The sequence below is a fragment of the Mobula hypostoma genome, chromosome 13 (assembly GCF_963921235.1).
Source record: "Mobula hypostoma chromosome 13, sMobHyp1.1, whole genome shotgun sequence".
Classification (NCBI taxonomy): domain Eukaryota; kingdom Metazoa; phylum Chordata; class Chondrichthyes; order Myliobatiformes; family Myliobatidae; genus Mobula; species Mobula hypostoma.
The window spans coordinates 12913790-12939817 of record NC_086109.1 but is presented as its reverse complement, the minus strand read 5'-3'; the positions used below and the strand labels follow the sequence as shown (position 1 = coordinate 12939817).

Genomic DNA, 26028 nt, shown 5'->3' with positions numbered 1-26028 from the left:
AAACCAGTGTATCCTTCCTCAAGTAAGGAGACCAGAATTGTACGCAGTACACCAGGTGCGGCCTCACCAGTACCCCATACAGTTGCAGCATAACCTCTCTGCTTTTAAATTCAATCCCTCTGGCAATGAAGGCCAACATTCCATTTGCCTTCTTGACAGCCTGCTGCACCTGCAAACCAACCTTTTGTGATTCATGTACAAGCACTCTCAAGCCCCACTGCACAGCAGCATGATGCAATTTTTTTACTGTTAAATAATAATATGCTCTTTCATTTATCCTTCCAAAGTGAATGACCTCACATTTACCAATATTGTACTCCATCTGCCAGACCCTTGCCCACTCACGTTACCTATCTATATCTAACTGCAGACTCTCCGTACCTTCTGCACAATTTGCTTTTCCACTCAATTTAGTGACATCAGCAAACTTTGATACACAACACTTGGTCTCCTCTTCCAGATCGTTGATGTATATAATCAACAGTTGCGGGCCCAACACCAACCCCTGCAGTACACCGCTTACCACTGATTGCCAACCAGAGTGATACCCATGTATCCCAACTCTCTGCTTTCTAATCGTTAACTAATCCTCTATCCATGATAATATACAGCCCTAACTCTACGGATCCTGTCACGTGATTGGCAGCAATGAATATATCGAGTCAGAATTTATAAACAAACAAACATTTATTAAACCCTGAAAAAAAAATGAAAACCCTAACAGGAAGTAAACGGCTATGTGGCCACTCAGTAAACCGCTACTCAGTACTAGTTCTTAAAGCGATTAATGCGAAACCGGTTCTTAAAGCAATAAATTGAAACACAGTTCTTTGAATGGTAAATTTTAAAGTCCAAGAGTTTTGTATAGTCAATTAGGAGAGACTTTCATGAAGTAACAAATTCCTCGAAGACACGACGTCACTGCCACTCCCAGGCAAATCCTGCCTTGTCCACAGGATTCAAGACGACGAAAATAAAACTTTTTAAAGGCACTGACCTTCCTCTGTAGAATAGACCCTGCACAGCCTTTTCTGCTTCCTTTTTAGCAGAGGCTATCTCATGCAGATCACTCTTTCTTGAATGAATTCAATCATGGTCAATCCTTTCCAAACCTGTCAAACATCTCCTTCAGGGTCCTGTCTTCACTCTCCAATGTTACTGAAAAGATACATTAACAAACCTGGCAGCGATTGGTCAAACCGCCGGCTCAGACTTCTGTACCTTACATTAGAACATAAAATTCCGTTTAAAATCAAAACGGCATCATAATGCAAATAAGCAGCAGAGCGGAGTATCTCATTGATGTTCTAACTGGAAAACTAAATGCGTCACCAGGGGTCTTCCCTTTTATACCCGTGGTGAACATGTCATCACATGACCTCACATTAGCGGGAAAATTGCATCAGGTGACCTCCAAAAGACCATTACATCATTCTCACAAGAAAGTCACAAGATCTCCTTTAGGTATGTAACAATCCTTATCTCATTGATAAGTCTTTTATGTGGCACCTTATTCCCCGAAGTAACCATGGATGAGACATTTATTTTACTGAAGGCACAAAGTTAATCACTGAGAAACCTACCATCAGATACTTGTAGATCTACACTAAATATCAGATCGGCACCTTCTCTTGTAATTCCACAGCTGTACCATCCTGCATCTCCAGAGCGAAGATTATCCACAGTAACAGTAAATATTCTTTGTTTTTGGTTATCTGTGATTGATATTCGTCCACTCTGTCCATGTTGCCCATTTGTTTCCACTAAAACTGAACATTGGTGAGTCCATCCATGGCACCAATGCTTTTGGTATGAGCAGTACATTTCCTCATAGTGACAATCGATTGTGATCGCTCTTCCCACAACTCCTCTTACATATTTCTTTGCCAACAATGCACCTGAAACTGAGGGAGGTATTTTCAGATTTGAGGGGAAAGAAACAACTTAATGCAAACATTTAACTTTGAACATGATGATAAAAGCATGTCCAGGTCACATTCAGCATGTGGACCATGACACCTCAGCTAATGATTTTGATCTGAAGTGCAGTCAGTGCTTTTACTGTGTCAGCTGTGTCAGTGCTCTCTCCCCTGTGTCAGTACATTGCGGGTTCACTTCCCACTCCAGAGTCCTGAGCAGAAACCCAGGACTGACCTTCCAGTGCAGTACTGAGGGAGAGCGAACTTTCAGTTACTTCAGAATATGTCGGCCTTTGAAATGTCGACAAAGATCCCAGCTATGTCATTTGAGATACTTACAAGTGCGTGCGTGTGTGTGTGTGTGTGTGTGTGTGTGTGTGTGTGTGTATGTGTTTGTCTCGGATTCCATGGAACTCTGGGTTTGAGATGGAGGTCGGTAGGATCATTTGAGGCCAATGTCCTGACTTCCTCCTCACTTACAGACACGTTTATAAACTGCAGAGAGAAACCCCTCATGATGTCTGAAACAGTGCCCTCTGGTTCAATCGAAATTTTACATTTTATACCTGTCAATTATTTTATTATTTTATGTGTATTTGGAAGGTGGTGCAACAGTGGTCGTAACTACTTTCATATCTAGAAATCCAGAAGTGATTTCAGTTTCTGTAAGGATACCTTGAAGAGTTAAATACCAATTTATTAATTATATCCTTAATTAAGAAACATATATCAATAATGATAATGATGAACTTCCAGATGTCAAAATCCCATCTAAATTGGAAAGACCTTCATGGACAGAAATCTCTCAACCCCACCCACCCTGGTTTACCTTTGACTCCAGATCTAGTAATGTTCATTATTAATTTCCCAGTGAAATGGCCCAGGAAAGACACTGATTTCAAGACAGTAACGTCAATTGTTGTAGTGATCCCTGCAGAGTGAGATCAGATTCCAGCAATGGTAGATGCGATGTTTCCGCTTAACAGCCTCCAGGACTTTTCTCCAACTGGGCATATTCTCCTCCCAAGTGGGTCCACACTATTCCCCTTTTCTCCTTATCTGCTTCCACCTCTCACCCATCTCCAAACTCCACTCCTTTTCACCCCCATTCCATTTGCCCATTGTGCTTCACACCTCCTCAGTCCCCGACCACCTAGTATACCCAGTCTCACAACTCCCCCTCTCCTATGTACACTATCTCCCTCTCCACTCACACTTGATGCAAAGTTCGACTCAAACCGTTGACATTCCCCCTCCTCTGACGGATGTTGTTTGACCCACTAAGTTCCTCCAGGAGTGAACTCTGAATTCCAGATTCTGTCATCTTTAGTGTCTACAGGCATTCAAGTACTGTTCTGAAAATGATGTATGACCCCCAACCCCAAACCAACATTAATTGTGCAAAAGTCCTGTGCTTATCACTCACCAGGTAGGAAACCAGTCAGAAGAATCCAAGTCCAGAGCATTTTATTCACAGAGACCCAGCCAGGACCTGTCTGCCCTCAGAGAGAAATAACTGTGAAATAAACATGAGGAAGAAGGCAGCAGGAAGTTGTATCAAAAAACTACAGTGACACACTAGGGTGTGGTATGTGACAATCAGGAAAGCTTTTAGTTATTTTTAGGAAGACTGAAACATTTAAACAATTTCCAAAGATTAAACGGAATGATGAGAAGAGTTAAATATTAGGCTTAGAAAATATATCAATGGGATGAGTTGCAACGTAAAAGGCAGACAAAATTGAAAAGAGCGAATACAGATCTGAAGGTTTTGTATCTGAATGTGCGCAATATATAGAACGATTACTTGCAGTACCAGAGGAAAAACATACTGGACCATTGCTACACCACCATCAAGAGTGCCTACAGTGCTATTCCACACCCTCACTTTGAGAAGTCTGATCACCTAGCTGTAGTTCTACTCCCTGAGTATAGGCAGAGACTGACGACTGCAGCACCAGCAGTGAGGACCACGAAGGTTTGGACAAAGGAAACACAAGAGCGCCTACAGGACTGCTTTGAATCGGTGGACTGGAATGTATTCAGGGATTCATCTTTGAATCTGGATGAGTATGCTGCTGTTGTTACCGACTTCATTGAAACCTGTGTGGATGAGTGTGTGCCTACAAAGACTTACCGTACATTCCCAAACTGAAAGCCGTGGATGAACCAGGAGGTACATTGTCTGTTGAAAGTTATATCTGTGGCATTTAAGTCTGGCTACCCAGACCTGTAACAGAAAACTAGGTATGATTTGCGGAGGGCTGTTTCAAAGGCGAAGAGACAATTTCAAATGAGGTTGGAGGCGATATCAGATGCATAGCAACTCTGGCAGGGTCTGCAAGACTTTACTTTCTACAGAGCAAAACTCAATAGTATGAATGGCAGCGATGCTTCACTACCAGATGAACTCAATGCCTTCTATGCACACTTTGAAAGGGAGAGCACAACTACAGCTGTGAAGATCCCTGCTGCACCTGCGGAACCTATGATCTCCGTCTCAGAGGCTGATGTTAGGCTGTCTTAAAAGAGAATGAACCCTCGCAAAGCAGAAGGTCCCGATGGAGTACCTGGTAAGACCCTGAAAACCCATGCCAACCAACTAGTTGGAGTATTCAAGGACATTTTCAATCTCACTGCTACGGGCAGAAGTTCCCACTTGCTTCAAAAAGGCAGCAATCATACCAGTGCCTAAAAAGAATAATGTGGGCTGCCTCAATGAGTATCACCCAGCAGCACTCACATCGACAGTGATGAAATGCTTTGAGAGGTTGGTTATGACTAGACTGAACTCTTGGCTCAGCAAGGACCTGAACCCATTGCAATTTGCCTATCGCCACAATAGGTCAACGGCAGACACAATCTCAATGGCTCTCCACATGGCTTTAGACCACCCAGACAACACAAACACCTACGTCAGGATGCTGTTCATCGACTATAGCTCAGCATTTAATACCATCATTCCCACAATCCTGATTGAGAAGCTGTAGAAACTGGGCATCTGTACCTTCCTCTGCAATTGGATCCTCGACTTCCTACTGGAAGACCACAATCTATGCAGATTGGTGATAACATATCCTCCTCGCTGGCGATCAACACTGGCGCACCTCAGGGGTGTGTGCTTTGCCCACTGCTTTACTCTCTGTATACACATAACTGTGTGGCCAGGCATAGCTCAAATACCATCTACAAATTTGCTGATGATACAACCTTTGTTTGTAGAATCTCAGGTGGTGACGAGAGGGTGTACAGGAGTGATATATGCCAACTAGTGGAATGGTGCCACAGCAACAACCTGGCACTCAATGTCAGTAGGACGAAAGAGCTGATTGTGGACTTCAGGAAGGGTAAGACGAAGGAGCACATACCAATCCTCATAGAGGGATCAGAATTGGAGAGAGTGAGTAGCTTCAAGTTCCTGGGTGTCAAGATCTCCGAGGACTTAACCTGGCCCCAACATATCGATGTAGTCATAAAGAAGGCAAGACAGCAACTATACTTTATTTGGAGTTTGAAGAGATTTGGCATGTGAACAAATACACTCCAAAACTTCTGTAGTTGTGCCGTGGAGAGCATTCTGACAGGCTGCATCACTGTCTGGTATGGAGGGGCTTCTGCACAGGACCAAAAGAAGCTGCAGAATGTTATAAATCTAGCCAGCTCCATCTTGGGCACTAGCCTACAAAGTACCCAGGACATCTTTAGGAAGTGGTGTCCGAGAAAGGCAACGTCCATTATTAAGGACCTCCAGCACCCAGCGCATGCTCTTTTCTTTCTGTTACCATCAGGTAGGAGATACAGAAGCCTGCAGGCACACACTATGCAATTCTGGAAAAGCTTCTTCCCCTCTGCCATCTGATTCCCAAATGGACATGGAAGGTTTGGACACCACTTCACTTTTTTTAATATACAGTATTTCTGTTTTTGCACATTCTTTTAAATCTATTCTATATACATAATTGATTTACTTGTTTATTTATTATGTTTTATTTTATTTATAATTATTTTTTTCTCTCTCTGCTAGATAATGTGTTACATTGAACTGCTGCTGCGAAGTTAACAAATTTCACCTCACATGCCAGTGATAACAAACCTGATTCGGATTCTGAGGTAGATGAGCTTGCAGCCCAGTTGCAGATTGGCAGGTCCGATGTTGCAGGTATCTCTGAATCACGGGTGAAAGAAGATCATAGCTGGGAGCTTAATGTATAAGGATACACATTGAATCGAAAGGACAGGCAGGAAGGCAGAGGGGGTGGTTAGCTCTGTTGATAAAAAATGAAGTCAAATCATTAGAAATAGGTGACATATGGTCAGACAGTGTTGAAGCATTGTGGATAGAGATAAGAAACTGCAAAGGTAAAAAGACCCTGAAGGGAGTTGTATACAGACTCCCAAACAGTAGTAAGGATATGGTCTGCAAGTTACAACAGGAGATAGAAAATGCATGCCAAAAGGGCAATGTTACAACAATCATGAGGGACTTCAATATGCAGGTAGATTGGGAAAATCAGGTCGGTGCTGGATTCCGAGGGAGAATTTCTAGAGTGCCTATGAGGTAGTTTTTTAGAGCAGCTTGTGGCAGAGCCCACTAGGGGATCAGCTATTCTGGATTGAGTTTTGTGCAATGAACCAGAATTGATTGGAGAGCTTAAGGTAAAAGAATCCTAACGGGCAAGTGATAATAATATTGTGGCACCCGCCCCTGTATTTCCAATGACCAGCACTATTTATTGCTCTTGTGTTAAAATGTTTTTGTGGGATCATGGAGGTAAGTTCCAGTTCACTTATTGTTACATTTTAACTTGGGTTATACAGCTATTCGCTTGCATTTGTGGTCAACCTAACTGTAACCGGGGTGTGTGATGGTCACTTGCCCGTCTGTATGAGACTGGTGAGTTCACTCTCCAGGTAATGGTGCCTGGTCTGTTTTGTGTTTATCACAGTAAAACAGTTGTTGAGTTTAACGAGCTTCCTTGTCTGTCATTATGGACCAAATGCTCAGCACTTTGGTGTTAGGAGTGGGATACAAGATTGATAATGAGATTGAAGAGCTGCGACATCGTACAGAGAGCCTTAAGACCCGGGGAACAGGTTGAGGGACCGAGCAGTATGCCCGCCCCACATCGGTTTCATGAAGATGAGACCCAGAGGAAGGACCTGGGAACTGAGCATCATGCCTCAAGGTCTATCCTGAAGCTTCCCAGACACAACGATACCAGTCAAACCTGCCTCATGGCACAACAGGTAGAACCCACCGAGGTGGCGGTGCACCTTTCCGTGGCGCTGGAGGGGGAGTACCTGTGGGCCCTGTGGACCTAACAACTGGCTGTGCAGCGTGCCTGCGGGGCCCTCACAGCAGCTCTGGAGTGGTGTTTCAAGCAAAGGCCGTTGGTGGAAGCAATGAGGGAAGAACTGTGCAGCAGACGGTGTCTTTTGGCAGAAAGCCAGGGGGTGCTCATGGTAAACCTCATCCATTGTGTTCAGCATGGCTACCTCCCAGTTCCCTCCCGCAGCCCAGGAAGAGCTTGTCCTCCACATCCTTGAAATGCCGGAGCACCTTCGGTAGCAGGTTTGCCTGACAGCACCACCATCGCTGGCCAAGACAGAGAGGGCAGAAGCAATTTTGGCGCCCCAAAGCATTCCAGCATCGCCCTGCCCCCCCCCCCGTGAGCACTGGATTGTGTGATCGAGGCAAAGGAGGAGCCTGTGAGATAGGTCCGACCAGTGCCGCGCCGACCTCACTGCAGGCCACGAAACGATCGCTTCTACCGGTTCGATGAAGCAGGCCATTTGGCCCGGGACTGCCCCGTACCAGCACCAGCACCGTCACCATGCCACAGCCCAGTGAGGCCATCGGGAAACACCGAGCAGGGGGGCTTCACCTGAGACCTCCAGTAGAATCTCTCCATTGTCGCCCCTCCGGGCAGGCCGTTGGAGTGAAGAGCAAGGCTTATACGTGGACTGCACGGTGGAGGGTATCAGATGCAGTGCGTTGGTGGACACGGGGTCAACCATCACCGCCATCCGTCCCTGTGTTCTCCCGAACACAGATACCTATCCACACCTAGGTGGACAACGAAGGCGTTCAGTTGCCCACAGTCACCAGCGAGTGTGCGCCGATGAGAGGGGTGCGGTTCCTGCGCATCGCAGTGGGGAGAAACACAGTGGAGCATGAGGTGTGGCTCGGTGATATCCAGGAATCCTGCATCACTGGCCTGGACCTGCTGTCCCGCTGGGGGGGCGGGGGTGCCTGTGTGGACTTGCCGGGGGCAATACTCCATCTTGGTGCTGAAGCCATGGCTCTCTAGCTGTGGAATTCATTGAAAAAGAAGGCTGCTTAGGCACTCTGTTGAGCAATGCAAGCTGCAGGAGTTAAACAGTTTGTGCACAATCGTTGGAGCTCAAGGAACAGAGTCTTCTCTCCACCATTCGATCTCCTCTGAACTCCTTGACCCTCGGACTGGGACCAACCACGGTGGTCTACCAGAGTGCTTCCTGCACGTCCTTCCTCTTTGCCTCTTCTTGCTGAAAATCCACGCGCACTCACTCGGGTTCCCACACGTACAGATAGAATGACATGACTTCCATTGGTTAGTTCCCCATTATCTATAATTATAACTCAAACATCTCAGCTACCAAGAACATTACCTCATCAGTTAACATGACAGAGAAGCCATTTCATTATAACCTACAAAGAAGCCATTTAATTATTGGCAGTTAACAGGTAATATTACAGTTAATATTACTGAGAACGCTACATACGTCATTGGGAATATTTGAAGTGGATGTTGGTGGTTCTTGTTTAGTAAGGGTGTCGAAGGTTATGGGGAGAATGGGGCTGAGGTGGATAATAAATCAGCCATTATAAAATGGGAGAGTAAATAGATGGGCGAAATGGCTGAATTATTTTGCTGGATTATCGTCTTCTGGTCTTACGGTCTTAAGTGATGGAACACTGCAGGCAGATGATGGAACAACTTGTTTACATGAGGCATCCATTGGTACTTCCTTAAATTCTGTTTTGTAAGTCAAGTAAAGAGCATGGATGTTCTCAACATATCCACTGAGAATTGCCTTGGGATGTCCTCAGAAAGGGAAAGGGACCCTTTCAGAATCAGAATCAGGTTTGTTTTCACTGTCTTCTGATGTAAAATTTGCTGTTTTGCAGCAGAAAAAAAAAACGAGCAAGTTCATTCCCTCAGACTATTAATAAATTTGGGTTTAAAAGGACCAGATTCACAAATGGGACCACTGTAAATAGAATCATCTCAGGCTAATCAAACCCCATCAGATAACCCTGACCTGTAGAGGTCAAGAGCTCCTAACAGACTCTAGTGTTTTTGCTTCACATCCTCACACAGCAGGTGAAGGATATTGTGTCATATTCCTCCTTGTCAATGAGGTATTTAAAAGTTCAAAGTTCAGATTAAGTTTGTTATCAAAGAACATATGTCACCATATACTACCCTGATTATAATTACAATAATGCAGTTCATGTTCTGTTTTATTTCCAAGACATTTTATTCTATGTATGTATACTTATGGGTTTTCAGACACATGTTAGTACTGAGAAAAGTTACATTGTCTGTTTGCAGGTTTACACCCTGATGACCAATGCAAGCTGCAATAACTTGTAGCTCACTCATTTTAATCAGCACCAATTTTATTTTCAATCTTGTGTCTCTTTCTCACTCCATTTCTTGAACATGCGTTACAAAAGGACAGTAGTCATGCACCTTATCGAAGTTCAAAAAGAGCTGCTGCATACTTCTTGGAGAAACGTCACTCCGGGACAATATCTCCTGCACCATCAGTCTTCAGGACAAACATGTCACTCAGGATTTGGACTGATATTATTATAATTATTTAGTTTTGTGACTCCATGTGCTATTTTAACTATATGTGCTGTGTGGTGTGTGCTGTGTGTTAATGTATGGACTGTGTTTTTCACCTTGGCTCTGGAGGAATATTGTTTTGTTTAGTTACATGTGCATGGTTAAACTTGAACTACAGATTGAACTTGAAAAGTTATGAATAAGTCTTTGTATTTTCGAACCATGATTATCACGACAATAATGCAGTTCACATCTTATTTTCAAGACCCGTTATTGTACATTCATGGGTTACAGTCACAGATCAGTACTGAGAAAAGTTACACCATCTATTTGCAGATTCACGCCCTGATGACCGATGCAAGCTGCAAAAGTTCGCAGCTCACTCATTTTATTCGACACCCAACTTTTATTTCCATTGCTCATTCTCCTTTAAGACCTTAGGACAGGGACTGGAAATTTTAAAGCTAGTCTTTCTCACTCCATTTCTATAAACTAGGACAGATAGGAGATTCTGCAGCGGCAAAGGAGACAGCAGGATAGTGTAAACAACAGGAATTCTGCAGATGCTGGAAATTCAAGCAACACACATCAAAGTTGCTGGTGAACGCAGCAGGCCAAGCAGCATCTGTAAGAAGAGGTGCAGTCGACGTTTCAGGCCGAGATAGTGTGTTGGCTCCTGTGTGCTAGGGTTCAGGATGCCTCAGAGTGGTTGCGGAATATTCTTGAAGGGGAGGGTGAGCAGCCAGAGGTTACGGTACATGTTGGTACCAATGACATAGGCAGGAGAGGGGTAGAGGTTCTGCGTCGTATATTTAGGGAGTCAGGAAGGAGGCTGAAGGGTAGGACCTCCAAGGTGGTCATCTCCAGATTACTCCCGGTGCCACGAGCTAGTGAAGGTCAGAACAGGAAGATAACACAGATCAATGAGTGGTTGAGGGGATGTTGTGGGGAAGGGTTTCAAGTTCTTGGATCATTGGAACCTTTTCTGGGGAAGGGGTAACCTATACAAATGGGATGGGTTGCACCTGAACTGGAGGGGAACCGATATCCTGGGTGGGAGGTTTGGTCATGCTGTTGGGGGAGGGTTTAAACTAGATTTGCAGCGGGGTGGGAATCGAAGTGAAGTTGCAGAAGATGTGGCAATTGGTGCACAAGTAGAGACCTTTAAACTGTATTTCTTTAGTGAATGTGAGCCCCTGACACAATCGTAACAGAATTTGATCAGCCTGACCGGTTTATGTTTGGACATTCCAATTTGTTCACACTCACTTTCATTCCTAACTGCAATTCAATTGCATCACTGTCTGTGGTTTCCATTGAAACAGCAATTTTAGCTGCTCTCTCTTGAATATGAGTTCTGCTTCAGTTAGGAGCCATTTTTGACTGCTTTCTTGTAAGATTCCACAAAATAAATAATCTTTCAGTGTATCATCGAGCCCATCATTGAGCTGACAATACTCAGATAATCTCTTCAATTCAGCCACAAACGCCGCAGTGGACTCCCCTTCTTTTTGATTCTGCAAATGAAACCTATAGCATTCTGCCATCAACAATGACATTGTTTCTAAATGTTCCTGCACTACTTAAGAATATCATGAAAGCTAATTTCTGGTTTGGTTGAAGCAGTCAAACTTTGAAGCAAATTGTTTGCCTTTACAGACAAAGCACTCAGCAAAATTGGCACACATTTCTCATTGTCTATTACAGTTGCTTCAAACTAATGTTGAATTAGCTCAGTATACATATTCCAATTATCTTCTGTGGAATCAAACGAGCCAATCTTTCTGATATAGCCAACTATTTCTGCTGTTTTAAATTATGTTTATCACCCAGTACTAACTCTTTATGAATGGATGAATTCTTCCAATTTCTGACATTTTTCAAACTTGATCATGTTCTCCCTTCAGAAGAACATGTTCTGTGCTGCTTTTCTTTTATTAAACTTGACCATCTCTGCATATGCTGGGCTTCTTTTTTTTTTGTTCAATTCTTTTGGTGCTCTTCAAAAGGTCAACAGACTTCTAAGGTTCGTTTTAAAAATACCTTGTCACAAGTGCTGCATTTTCTAACTTCAGAATATCAGACTAATTCAAAAGAAAATACAGGGGTTGGGGAATGTGGATCTAACCTCATTCTTCACTTCAAGTGAGGGCTGCATGTATCACGTGAATTGCATACATCATTGCACTGGCACATATTTATACATTTAACCCCTAATGAATGATTTACATGAACAAAGTTTATATATATATATAGATACACACACACACACACACACACACACACACATATATATATATATATATATATACACACCCACAAGATCACACAAATAGAAATTAAATATTAAATACACAGAAGTCTCCAATAGCTAGGATCAAAGGACAGTCCTGGAATAGAGGTCATCCCTTTAGAACAGAACTGAGGAGAAATTTTGTGGCCAGAGGATGGTGAATCTGTGGAATTCATTGCCACAGATAGCTGTGGAGACCAAGTCATTGGGTATATTTAAAGCAGAAGTGGATAGGTTCTTGATTAGTAAGGGCGTCAAAGTCTTCAAGGACAAGACTGCAGAATTACGTTGAGTGGGATAATAAATCAGCTGTGATAGAACGGCAAAGCAAACTTGAAGCAATGAATGGCTTAATCCTGATCCTTTGCTTACACAGTATCTTATGGTCTTAACTCCATCAAGAAAATCCAGGAGCCTGAATGTGATCTATTCGCCATGTATAATGTCACTGTAGTGAAGAATACTAGCATTATTTTTTCACCTTCATGAAGTTAACAATTGAATGACAAGAGAAATTAATTCTCCACAAATGTTATATTTGCACAATTTCTGAAGAGGTATGAATATTTGATCCTGGTACAAAATTCCAGCACTATCTGTGTGATCCAGAAGCCTTCACTTTACCTTATAGACCAGTCTGTGGGGAGCTGATTCATTGCATCTCTGTAAAAGGCAACGGTCAAATCATCAGACTCATCGACACTGGGAACTCTGCTATACAGTTGTATCTGGAGCTTGGACTCCAATATATTCGCATCAAGCATTCTGCAAACATACAGTGTGCCAACATCTTGTCAATTTCATCTGCAAATAGCTTTGTATTGACCATTGGATAAGAAAAAGTAAATTTCTTCCCTTAAATGATGAGTATGTTTCAAAGCAAATTCCACTGATGTCCAGAAGCCTACCTTAGTTTCCCTTGTGAGCCATGTGACTGAAATCATGCAGATCATCAGCAGAGCGATGAGTAGCCAACGGCCCATTTTCCTTATCATGAAACTGAGCAAAGGGGAAGAGATACAGAACTGATGAGATGAACTGAGATGGTTTTGCATTTGAAACATTCATCTCTTGTTTACTCTGTAAGCTTAATGAAGTGGAGAGTGCAAAGTAAGCAGAGCAGAGAATTTCAAATAGAAGAGTAAACTAGTGTTGACTGAATGGTGGGTTGCAGAAGGGAGAAGAGCCTGATCATCAGTTGTAATAAAACCAAATTTTCTCAAGGCAATAGCAACATTTTGCATTGTGGTCATTCATTGTTTCTGTTGTGGTTGTTGGAATTACTGAGTATGCCACGATAAAATGAATCTTAGTGTTGTGTATGGTGACATATTCCTGTATATACCTTACTTTGAACTTTGAAATCCTTTTCTGCAATTCATCCAGTGTAATAATATCTGTTTTTTTAGCAGATTACCAATTTCTCTACTAGGATTCATGCCAGAAACCTTCTTTACTACCCCTTCTTTTTCTGACTCCACTTTCAGGGAACCATGTACCTGAATTCCAAGATCCCATTGATCTTCAACACTTCCTAGGACCGACCATGCACCATGAAAGTCTTACTTGATTTGACTTTTGAAAATACAAAACTTGGCACATTTCTGAATTAAACTCCAGTTTGCTATTCCTCAGCCCAAAAACCCAGCGAATCAAGATTCTTCAAAATCCTATTCACTGTCTGAAAAACAATCTGTCTGAGTGTCATCTGCAAATGATATTTTTTCTCCAATTATTGTTATTGAGACTTTGGCTAACCCTGCAAGATGTTATGTTATTGCTTGTTGCTCTGCCAGCAATCTTTGAGTCAGTGAATGTCAATGAATATCAGAGTAAGGGAAAGCAGCATCCTAGGGTTTGGCAAACACAAAACTCATCTCACAGCATGGGAGAGGGCTAGTGATGGAATAGTCGTGGAGAATACTGCATGACAACCCTTTGAATATAACAAATGATTCTTATTTCCAAAGGATAAACTTTATAGCAAGAGATTAGGCTTGCTGTCCTTGGAGCAGATGGGGTGGAGAGTGGATATAGTTGAAGGATGGGAAATTATGAGATGTACAGGTTGGACAGACGACAGCAATTTTCCTCATTCTCAGAGGTGAATAAAACAAGATGACATAGATTTAGAAGGGATTTGAAGGGATTGTTTTTACCCAGAGAGTGGTGGAAACAGAATCACAGTCGGTGTTTGTGACGTGTCTGAATGAGATCTTAAGTCACAACTCCATAAAGGCACTGGGCCAGGTGCTGGAAGATAGAGTTTACATACAGTATTGTGCAAAAGTCTAAGGCACATGGAAAATAATTCTGTAAAGTGAAGATGCTTTCAAAAATAATGAAACAAAAAGTTTTTAAATATCTAAAAAGTAACTATAATGTGCAGTTGGCAGGAAGAAACTACATCAAATCAATATTGGGTGTCACCACACTTTGCCTTTAAAACCAATTCTTTTCAGCACACTGTCATGCAGTTTTATAGGAAAATTGTCTGGTAGATTATTCCAAGCATCTTGGAGAACTTGCTAACTTCTTCTGCAGACTTTGGCTTGCTCACTTGGTTCTGTCTCTCCAGATAATCCCAGACAGCCTCAATTTTGAGATCAGGGCTCTCTGGAAATGATGCCATCTGAAACTATATAAAAAAAAATCAAGGGTGCCTAAGACATTTGCAGTGTTCTGTAGATGGATGTGCAATGGAAATCCACATGGTCTTTGTCTGTGTTGTACCACTCTAGGACCATATGATTCTGTTACACAACAGCATTATCTGAACCCTGAAGCTTAAAGTTCAATGTGGATTTATTATCAAAATACATTATCTGTCACCATATATAACCCTGAGATTCAATTTCTTGTGGGCACACTCAATAAATCTGAAGAATAATAACCACAACAGAATCAATGAAAAAACAGCCAACTAGAGCGATCAACTAGAGTGCAGAAAACAACAAACTGTGCAAATAGAAAAAGAAGAAATAATAATATTAATTAAATAAGGAAAAAAAATCGAGAACATGAGATGAAGAGTTCTTAAAAGTGAGTCAATTTGCTGCGTGCACATTTCAATAATGGGACAAGTGAAATTGAGTGAGGTTATCCCCTTTGGTTATCATTATCCGTTCCAATAATCTACTTCCAATAAAAACCTATATCAATTTTCATGTCTAAGTTATTGCAGAATATTTGGAGAGATTAATTTACCTTGGATTCTTGGTCTTAAAACATGTAGTAGAGAATTAGTTATACTACTGGATGTGGAAATGAAAACAATATTCTCACAGACATTCAGTTTAAATGAATAAACTTGTAATTTCCACTTTAATCTCCTCTTTTACAGGAACAGGGCCAATCATATCACCAGCAATGAGAACATTGTACATTTAAGCAGAACTGGATCAAGTGACTTACCTTGCAGTTGATACTGTTGTAAGTGTTTCACATGAATATTCACATCCTATTGAGGCAAGGAAAGATAATTCAGTCTCACGTGTTTTCCAAGTGCAGTCAAGCAAGGGTACATGATTGACGTGTGGAAACTCATGCCTCAATAAAGGGCTGATTGGTTACATGGAGGTGAGTAATTTCTGTTTCCTGTATATATCTGAACACCGATGTTCCTGGGGAAGTTATGGGGCTTTGATCGCTGGGATTGCAAACCCTATTTAATCCTGTGCAAGCAGAAGTGAAAGTTCCAGCCAGGCGAATGACACCTGCCAGCTCTGGGAGATCTGTTCTTGGGGGTCTCAACATCCACCAGAGGGACGAACTCATCTCTGCACTGAGTGTATGTGGAGATACTGGACCAAGTACAGTTGTTGATACAACAGGATAATGCTTCTGTTCTCAATGAAAAGACAACTCCTGATATAATACAAAATACTGAAGGAATTCAGCAGCTCAGGCAACATCTACGGAAAGAATAAACAGTAGACATTGCAGACGAAAATCCTTTCTGATGAAGGATTTTGGCCTGAAACGCTTACTGTTTATTCCTTTGCATAGATGCTGAGTTCCTCCATCATTTTGGATATGTTGCTCTTGTTGTCCATCAGCTGCAGAATCTCTTGTGTTCCTGTTCTAATAGTGGGCAGACAAATGTCAGTAAACATCATAGAGTTATACAGTATGGGATCAGGCCCTTCAGCTCGACTCATTCACACTGACCTGCCTGAGCTAGTTCCACCTATTGTATTAGTCCCATTTCCCTTTTCTGTATATGTGCTGATACAGTACTCTGCCTTCAAATGTCATCTTCCAAAATGTATACCTTCACACTTTTCCAGATAGAACTCCATTCTGCATCCTGTCTATGTCCATAAGACTACAAGGATCAGAAGACGTAGAAGCAGAATTAGACCTTCAGCCCATCAAGCCTGGTCCACCATTTTATCATAACTGATGAATTGTCTTCTCAACCCCATTCTCCTGCCTTCTCTCCATTACCTTTCATGCCCTGGTTAATTAAGAACCAATCAACTACTGGCTTAAAGACACTCAGTGACATGGCTTCCACCATCGCTTGTGGCAACAAATTCCTGTCTCACCAACCTCTGGTAAGGAAATTGCTCCTCATCTCTGTCCTAAGTGGACATCCCTCTCTTTTGAGTTTGTGCCCACTAGTCCTCGGCTACCCCACCAACAGAAACATTCTCTTCACATCCACTTTCAACATTTGATTGGTCTGCTGCAGCCATTCTTCCTGAGTTCTTACGTGGTTTAACCTGTTCAATTCCCTCTATTTTCCATGAAGCAAACCACTAGAAACTTTAGAAATCTACAAGAAGCGAGTTTGGGTATTTGCTGTTTTTCAAAGATGAGAAAATCTCAGTCAGCAACCAGAAACATCAGCCACTTAGATACAAAGCTACCATACTCAGCAAGATAGGATACCCTCTGGTTTAAGTCTCACTTCTCAGCTACTGAACATGGCATGACATTCTCTGCAAGACTTGTCACAGCAGAGACAGAATATTCCAGAAATGCTTGAATGCAGCCTTAAGAACATAGATTAACACTCCCACACCACTACTCAGCCCTCCACAAAACCCACCACCACTACTTTATCATTTCATATCAGCCACCTGAGTTACAAGCACAATTGTGCCTAGTGGCACTTTATGAACATGCAATAAATGTATATAAAGTGCCTTTTGTATTTATATTTATTGTGTTTATTTATGACTGTGATCTATATCTTAGACTGTTTTATTTGTGCTGCATCAGATCCAGAGTAACAATTATTTTGTTCTCCTGGCACTTGTGTATTGGAAATGACATTAAGCAATCTTGAATCTTGCAAACGGTACATGATACTCAATCAATCTCCCTAATGATTCACACCCTCCACCACTTACCAGTGCCAGTGAATCGAATCACAAAACTGCAGTTGTCTCCTCTGTTTTATATGGACACATTCACTATTTCACTAGTCTTTGCTCCATGAATATTTGAGGCTGTGCAGTAATATTGATGGTGCTGGTGTTTGAAGGATTGACAACTTAAATTCAGTTTAGTTGAGTTTGGGATCTTTGAATCCACAGAGGAGATGTTTTCATACCACGTGTACTGAATGGGAAGGGATCCCTGGACAGACTCACAGGACACTGACACGGAGCCCCCACCACACGAGACATTTGCAGAAAAGAGAAATTGAAGCACAGAATCAGACACCGGTTCTTAGGGAAAGAATCATTGAACATCAGAAAGTCAATAAAGATGCCATAGGTGGGGATCTGAACTCCACATCTGTCGTGGCTCTGCATCCTCCCAGATGCCTGAACTGCCACATTTGCCATTATCCTAAAACGCAGCAGAATTACAGATCAGGACAGCAGTGATGACACTGAGGGTGTGTCAGTGTGAAAATGAGAGTTACAATCTCTCTCAGCATCAAGGAGACTGTCTCCAGTGCTGTTTGGAAAATTCAAGGCAAGCATTGCTTTAAGGTGCCATCTTCAGGCACACAGACAGAACAGATACAAGAGCAATATTAGAGACGCATTTAGACTAACCCACTAAAAGGAGTAGAATTAGGCCATTTGGTCTATTGGGTCTGCTCTGACATTCAATAATGCTGATAAATATTTTCCTTCTCAAACCCATTCTGCTGCCTTTTCCCTGAATCCTTTGATGCCCTCACTAATCAAGAACCTATCATACTACACTTTAAGTATACCCAATCATTTGGCTTCCATTGCCTTCCGTGGCAATGAATTCCAAGAATCACTACTGTCTGGCTCAAGAAATTCCTCCTCAGCTCCGTTCAAAACGAATGTCCATCTATTGCCTCTCTCCCGCAGTCTAGACTCCTCCATGGTTGGAAACGTGCTTTCTACGTCTTCTCTATCTAGTCTTCAATATTTTATAGGTTTCAATGAGATCCCCTCTCATTCTTCTAAATTCTAGTGAGTAAAGGCACAGAGCCATCCAATGTATCTCATATGTTAACCCTTTCATTCTGGGGAACACAGTCAGTGGTACATGGCGGGCTGAAGGGCCTGTTTCTGGCCTGGAAGGTTCATGTTCAAACTTCTTCTGTAATCCCATTGCAGTATTTTCCATACGGGAATGGGCCGGGTGGTGAGGTCGGCTGCTGGGTGTGGGTGGTCAGCGGGTGCTGAGTGTGGGGGCTCAGAGTGGCATGATTTGGGGGAAGAAACACAGAGAGAGAGACAGACACAGAGAGACAGAGAGAAAAAAAAAACATGGAGCAACTGATCAGTGGCCACTTTATTATGTACAGGAGGTGTCTAATAAAGTGGCCCCCGATCGTTGAAAGGCAGCAACTTGTGAGATATTGTCACATGTTTAGTGGCTTTCAGGAGAGAATGAAATTTTGACTGGGTTCAGTGACCTACCATATAGAAGGAAACATTTGGCACTGATATTAATGCAGAGATAGTGAGGGATGGACAGGGTGACAACAAAGATCATGAGACATTAACTTTATGGAAGGAACGAAGTTAATCCCCGGGAAACCTACTATCAGATACTTGTAAACGTACATTAAACATCGGATCGTGACCTGTTGTTTCGATAGCACAGCTATACCATGTTGTATCTTCAGAGCGAAGATCCTTCATAGTAACAGTAAATACTCCCTGCGGTGTGGTGGGGCTGGGCTGGCCTACTTCCAGAGGACTGAGGAGTCTGCTGAGCTCTGACAACTAATTTCCTTTTAATATTTATTAAGGTATTTAGACCACGAGCGACATTTTTATCTCACTGATCTGTTGTTGTTAGATTATTAGTTTATGTCTGAATGCAAACCTCTGAGAGGGTGACATTTCATACAGTTCAGAGGCAGGAGAATGTGCCGAGCCTCCCCCTAGAAATCGGTGTCCAGTCAGTGGGTCAGAAAACATGAGTAGAGTATCCCGATCCCTTCGCACTCACAACAGGCCTCAGCACTGCTGAGGAGCTTCAGGATATTCCTGCTGCCCAGACACTTCCAGGAGAAAACATGGATGAGACATTTCAATGGAGACATAATATAAATCAATGAGAAACCTACCGTCAGGTACTTGTAGATGCACATCAAACACTGGATGATTGCCAGATGTTGTAACCCCACATCTGTAAAGTCCTGTATCATTAGAGACAAGATTCTCCATAGTAACAGTAAATATTCCCTGGGATGTGTTATCTCTGATTGTCATTCTTCCATACTGCTCATTTGTCCCATTTGTATTCACTAACAATGTGCATTGACGACCCCACATGCGGCACAAATACTTTGTGTGTGAACGGTACATTAGTGCATAGTGACAATCGATTGTGACCGCTCTTCCCACAACTCCTCTTACTTTATCTTCTGCCCATAAAGCACCCGAAACTGAGGGAGAAGCTCTTAAGAAAATGGATACGTAAGGCCAAATTTCATCAAGCAGATTCAAGATTGTTTAATGTCATTTCCACTACACAAATGTAAGGGAGATCAAAATTATTGTTACTCTGGATTTGATGCAGCACAGAAAAAGCACAAACCATCAAGAATGCAACAATAATAAAAAAAGTTGTTTTACTTAAAGCTGTTGCTGTGTTCTAAGGAATTTGCCACACTGTCAACCGGTATAATTAAATTCCACATAGACTGAGAATATAGCAGCATCATCCCTCATCTTGTGCTCACAGCTCTTCACAAGAAATGATTTTTATTTCATTAGGGTCATCATTTTCACTGCCCACTAATGTCTCCGTGTATTAGTATACCACTCAATCCCATTCTTCTGATTTTTTCCCATAATCTTTGATGCATTTACTAAACATTTACCCTCTGGCTAAATAAATTCCTCCTCATCTCTCTTCAAATGTATGGAGTCTGTATGTTCTACATGTGGAATGCATTGAGGTTCCCTGGGAGGTCCCGTTTCCTCCCATAGTCCAACGACATACAGCATAGTTTAATTGGTCTTTGTAGATTGGCCTCTGATTGGGATATGGGTTAATCACGTTTGTTGAGGGTTGCTGGGCTGGTGTGGCTTGAACGGCCTGAAGGGCCTGATCTACACTCTATCGATCAATTAATAAAATAAAGGGACGTCCTTGCATAGTGAGGCTGATTTGTCAGGCAAGATTTCCCCATTGGAAACCCTATTTTATCATATGCTTCCAAGTATCCCAAACCTTGTTCTTAATAATGGACTCCATCATCTTCTCAACCACTGGAATCATGCTAACTAGTCTATAATTTCCTTTCTTAAAGAGTGGAGTGACATTTCAAATTTTTCAGTCCTCTGGAACATTCCAGAGTCCAGCTAATCTTGAAAGATCACCACGAGTGCCTGGACAATTTCTTTAGCTACATCTTTCAGAACCTTGGGTGTAGTCCATCTGGTCCTGGTTAGTTATCTACCTTCAGACCTCTCAGCTTCCCAAGCACCTTCTCCTTAGTAATAGCAACCACACTCACCCCTGCCCCCTGACATTGCAAATTTCTGTCATTCCCACCAATTTTTGAAATACTTTATGTCCTTCCTTTTCTTTTTATGACAATGTCGCTGTCTCATGACTCAACACACATTCCAGCCTTTTCAAAACAGAAGCCTGAAGTATGAATGGAATGCTTTGAATTTGTCCGGAGGTGCAAGTCCAACTATGTTTGAGATGCTCCACATCTTCCTGGAGGAAGTAACAGACTTAATTGTTCACTATACTTTATTTCTACCCCATGGTGGTTTCAATGTGTAACTTCTACAAATGCAAAGAAATTCCTTACCCTCACTAGAAGTATAAGAGCAGCAGTAACAGAATAACGTAAAGAAATATTTAAATGTATCCTCCCTTGAAATTAGAACTTACTGGTGCCATGGATTTCTGTCACATTACTGCAGATCTCTCCATTGTTGAAGACTGTCACATTAACCATTGCACTGGATCTTGCTGATCCAGATTCGAGGCACTGCAGTAATATTGATGGTGCTGCTGGTTGAAGGATTGTCAATGTAGAGCCAGTTTATTAGTATCTGAAATCTTTGGATGCCCAGATGAGGTTTGTTCATACCATGTGCACTGAATGGGAAGGGATCCCTGGAGAGACTCACAGGAAACTGACACTGAGCCCCCGAGATGAGAGATATTTGCTGTTGACAGATATCGAAGTACAGGAACAGACACAGGTTCTGTGGGAAAGAAATGAACAAACGGACACTGAATGAACATCTGAAAATCATGCACTCTTCTGGCACTTCATTAGGTATGCCTGTTCACTTGCCTGTTAATGCAAATATCTAATTCATCAATCATGTGACCACAACTCTGCCCATAAAAGCATGCAGACATAGTCAAGGGGTTCAGTTGTTGTTCAGGCCAAACATTAGAATGAGGAAGAAATGTGATCTAAGTGACTTTGACCATGAAAGAATTGTAGGTGCAAGAGGGTTCTTTATTGAGTATCTCAGAAACTACTGATATCCTGGGATTTTCACACACAACTGTCTCTAAAGTTTACAGAGAACGGAACAAATAACATGAAAAAAATCCAGTGAGCAGCAATTATGTGTAGAAAAGTGCTTTGTTAATGAGAGATGTGAGTGGAGAATGGCCAGACAGGTTCAAGCTGACAGAATGGTGATAGCAATTCAAACAACCACACGTTACGACAGCGGTATGTGGATGAGCATCTAAAAGTACAACACATCGATCACAGAAGAAGAAGACCACGAACATACACACAGTGGTCACTTTATTATGTACAGGAGGTGTCTAATAAAGTGACCCGTGATTGTTGAAAGGCAGCAACTTGTGAGATATCTGTCACATGTTTGGAGGCTTTCAGGAGAGAATGAAATTTTGACTGGGTTCAGTGACCTGCCATATAGAGGGAAACATTTGGCACTGATATTAATGCAGAGATAGTGAGGGATGGACAGGGTGACAACAAAGATCATGAGACACTTACTTTATGTTTGGCACAAAGTTAATCCCTGAGAAACCTACCATCAGATACTTGTAAATATACATTAAACATCGGATCGTGACCTGTTGATTCAATACCACAGCTGTACCATCCTGTATCTCCAGAGTGAAGATCCTTCATTGTAACAGTAAATATTCTCTGTTCTGGGTTATCTGTGACTGACAATCGTCCACTCCGTCTGTGTTGCCCATTTGTTTCCACTAAAACTGAACATTGATGAGTCCATCCATCGCACCAATACTTTGTGTGTGAGTGGTACTTTGCTTCATAGTGACAATCGATTGTGATCGCTCTTCCCACAACTCCTGTTACATTTTTCTCCGCCCACAATTCACTTGAAACTGAGGGAAGCACTTTCAGATTTCCAGGGAAAGGAACAACTTATTACAAACAAATGACTTTGAATATGACATTAAAAACAGGTCCAGGTCACATCCGGCACGTGGTCCATGACACCACAGCCAATGATTTTGGTCTGAAGTGCAGTCAGTGCTGTTACTGTGTCAGCTGTGTCAGTACATTGTGGGTTCACTTCCCACTCCACAGTCCTGAGCAGAAACCCAGGGCTGACCTTCCAGTGCAGTACTGGGGGAATGTGGCATCTACAACTTTCAGTTACCTCTGATTATATCAGCCTTTGTAATGTCTACAAAGACCCAGCTTTTTTCATTTGGTGTGTGTGTGTGTGTCTTGGATTCCATGAAATTCTCTGGATGAGACAAGATTGGTAGGATGATTTGAAAACATATTTCAGTTCCCTCAAAAAGGCCAAAGTCCTGAAATCCTCCTCACTTTCAGACAAGTTTATAAGCTGCAGAAAGAAACCCCTCATGATGTCTGAAACAGTGCCCTCTGGTTCTGATGGAAATTTTATATCTTGTACCTGTCAAGTATTTCTATGTGCAGTTAGAAGGTGCTGCAACACCTCCAAACTCCACCTCTTTTTCTCCCCATTCCATTTGCCCGTTGTGCTTCACCCCTCCTCAGTCCCTGAACACCTAGTGGACCCAGTCTCACACCTCCCCCTCTCCTATATACACTATCTCCCTCTCCACTCACACTTGATGCAGGGTCTTGACCCAAACCATTGACATTCCCCCTCACTCTGACAGAAGCTGCTTGACCCACTGGGTTTCTCCAGGAGTGTACTCTGAACTCCAGTTTCCGACATCTTTAGTGTTGACAGGTATTGAAGCACTGTTGTGGAAACTGTGTACAACCCCTAAACGAACACTGATTAAGTGAATATCCAGAGTTGTCTGTCACTCCCCGGATAGGAAACCAAACAGAAGAATCCAAATCCACAGCATTTTATTCACAGAGACTCAGCCAAGACCTGTCTTTCCTCAAAGAGAAATGACTGAAATAAAAATAAGGAAGAAGGCAGCAGGGAGTTTCATCAAAAAAACCACAGTGATACAACAGGTGTGTGGCATGTGACAATCTGAAAAACTTCTAGTTACATTAGCAAGTCATGAACATTTAAGCAATTACCAACGACTGTATGAAATGCTGAGAAGTGTTAAAGTATTAGACAAAAGCAACAATGTTCTAATCTGATGTAAAAATAAACATTTGGGGGTGTGCTGACACAGTGTATTAATCTGAAATGTCAACCACTCTGTCTCCACAGATCCCACCTAATTCCCAAAGTTCATCCAGAAGCTTTATTTTGTGTTTGGTTTAAAATGTTAGCCGTGGTGAGTCATTGGGAAAAAGTTAATGGCCGTGGGATCCTCGAGGCTGGGGTTCTTGGAGCTTGGCCGCGGGATCATCGAGGCTGGGGTTCTTGGAGCTTGGCTGCGGGATCCTCGAGGCTGGCGTTCTTGGAGCTTGGCTGCAGGATCCTCGAGGCTGGAGTTCTTGGAGCTTGGCTGTGGGATCCTCGAGGCTTGGGTTCTTGGAGCTTGGCTGCGGGATCCTCGAGGCTGGGGTTCTTGGAGCTTGGCTGCGGGATCCTCGAGGCTGGGGTTCTTGGAGCTTGGCCGCGGGATTATCGAGGCTGGGGTTCTTGGAGCTTGGCTGTGGGATCCTTGAGGCTGGAGTTCTTGGAGCTTGGCTGCGGGATCCTCGAGGCTGGGGTTCTTGGAGCTTGGCTGCGGGATCTTTGTCTTGAAATGCGGAGGCTGATAACTCAGAGACTGGAGCTGAGAGACAGACTGGGAACTAAACATCAACATAGAGCCAGGACTTATCCTTCAACAAGCCAGGACTCATCTTTAACACAACACTAACATGAGACAGGACAGAACATAGACATAGAGCAGGGTATCCTACAACAAGCCGGGACTCAACTTCATCTCCACACCAAGGTGGGACAGGTAATGGCAGAACGGCGGGACTTACCCAACAGAGGCGAGGACAAAACAAGACAGATCCCCCCCGCAGGGCATCGGCAAAACAGCCTGACTTATCCCCACGGAGGCGAGGACAAGACAAGTCAGGACCCTCCGCAGGGCAATGGCAGAATGGTCTGACTAACCCCACAGAGGCGATGACAAGACAGATCCCCCCACAGGGCAACAGACAAACGGCCCGGCTTACCCCATGGAGGCAAGGACAGGAAGAGACAAACACCAAAGAATGACAGACAGTTCCATATCTGCTTCGGGGTAGCTCCGGGTCTCAGTTCAGCCAGCAACCTCAGCTGGCTACAGAAACAGCCGGATCCCTACCTAGCTCAGAGTGGTTGCAGCCATTCAGCTGGCCCAGGAAACAGCGGAATCCATACCGCAAAGACTAGTCCAAGTGGCAACAAGGCTCCATGAAGCAGTGGTCCTCCAACCAGGCCTAGAGATCACAAATGGTTTCACTAGCCTTCCATCAGCAAGTTGCTCCAAGGGGGACTGACGAGACAAACCAGCACGAAGTCTGAGGGAGCTTCAGTACAAGGGGTAATGATTCTCATGTGTCACACATATTGGAGAAGTAATAGAGAATCAGAAACAGATTCAGGTTTTATCACCGACATAGTGTATGTTTTGAAATTAGCTATAACAGTCCTAACGGGAATATTCAATGATTACCATTGGAGCTGGACACAGAGTCACCACTTATCGGCGCCATCTTGAATTTCAACTGAGCAATATTAATTGTTTCACCTTAATTTCATTGTAAGCAGATGCAGGAAGTCCAAAGCAACACATGGGAAATGCTGGAGGGAATTTAGAAGGTCAGGCAGAATCTGTGGAATTGAATAAATAGTTGACATTTCGGGCCGAGACTCCTCTTCAGGTCTGAGAAAGGTATGGGAAACTCTCTGAATAAAAAGATGAGGGAGGGTAAGGAGGCTATCTGGAAGGTGATCGGTGAAGCCAGATGGGTGGGAAAGGTTGTAAAGGCTGTCAAAGAAGGAATCTGACAGGAGAGTAGAGTGGACCATAGGAGAAAGGGAAGGAGGAGCAGACCCGGGGGGAGGTAACAGGCAGGTGAGAAGAGGTAAATGAAAAGCCTTGGCCCGAAACCTCAACTATCTGTTTCTTTCCATAGTTTCCACCCGGTGTGCTAAGTTCCTCCAGCATTTTTTGTGTGATGCTTTTGATTTCATGTCATGTG

At 42.9% G+C, this 26028-nt stretch overlaps 1 pseudogene; it reads right to left on the bottom strand.

The window, feature by feature from the left end:
• LOC134355859 (uncharacterized) overlaps positions 1-25539 on the bottom strand; it is a 33614-nt pseudogene extending 8075 nt beyond the window's left edge.
• Between the last annotated feature and the right edge of the window lie 489 nt (positions 25540-26028).